Genomic DNA, 1,346 nt, shown 5'->3' on the forward strand with positions numbered 1-1,346 from the left:
TCTATCACTATGGCTGGTATGTATAGTGATGTGAAGCATCCCTTGGAAACTAAAGTCGGGGGACTCTGCAAAGAATTTCTTCAAGATGAGATCAGAATCTGTTCATAAATGGATAATTATGGATCCAGAAGCTCTTAAAGATTTAATCCTCCTGAACCTCAGAATAAAGCCCTTGGAAAACACAGTCCTTCATCAAAGCAGCTAGAACAATGGAAAACAAATGGTATACAGCTAAATTGTACTTGGTATAATTAGGGGGAGACTTGTTGTAAACTTCTATATTTAAGGGAGATCTTAATAACCTGACCTTAGACCTTAAGAACTAGAAAAAAAATAAAAATAAAAAAAAAACTAAAAGCGGAACAAGTATGCAAAAGAAGGAAAGAATAAAGATTAGAGTAGAAATAAATAAAATAAGAATAGTTAAAGCAACAAAACCAAGGATTGCGTCTCTGAAATGATGAGCAAGCAGGACAAACCTTTAGTCAGATTGAAAAAAAAAAAGAAGAAGACTCAAATTACTAAAATCAGGAATGAAATAATAAGCATTATTACTGATTTTATAGAAATAGAAAGGATTACAAAAGGATCCTATGAGAAACAAACTGTATGATAAAGAATTAGATAATCTAGATGAAATGAAAAAATTCTTGAAAGACACAAATTACCAAAACTGACTCAAGAATAAATAGGAAATCTTAATAGACTTATAACAAATAAAAAGATTGAATTAGTAATAAAAATCTTCCCAAGAATTGCATCTCTGAAATGATGAGCAAACGTGACAAACCTTTAGTCAGAAAAAAGACAGAAGACTCAAATTACTAAAATCAGGAATGAAATAACAAGCACTATGACTGAGTTTATAGAAATACAAAGGATTACAAAAGGATCCTATGAGAAACTGTTTGTCAGACAAAGACATCATAGGGCAAACAAACAACAGTACAGACTAATGTTTTTTTATGAATACAGACACAAACATGCGTAATTAACTACTGCTAGCAACATATATAAACTAACAAATATAAAAAGAATCATACACCATGACTAAGTGGGATTTGTCCCCAAAATATAAAGTTGGTTTAGCATCTGAAAGTCAATCAATGTAATACACCATATTAATAGAATAATGGACAAAAAACATATAATCGAGTCTACAGACACAGAGGAAGCAGGAGAAACTCAACACCATTTCATTACAATAACTAAAAAACTAGGAAGTGAAGTTTCCTCCAACTGAAAAAGGAAATCTACAAAAGCCCTATAATTGACATCATACATAATGGTGAAAATAAATAAACTGGCAATGAAAATTTGAAGATTAAATTATGAAAACAATTCTA

Source organism: Tamandua tetradactyla, chromosome 9 (genome assembly GCF_023851605.1).
Source record: "Tamandua tetradactyla isolate mTamTet1 chromosome 9, mTamTet1.pri, whole genome shotgun sequence".
NCBI classification, from domain to species: Eukaryota; Metazoa; Chordata; class Mammalia; order Pilosa; family Myrmecophagidae; genus Tamandua; species Tamandua tetradactyla.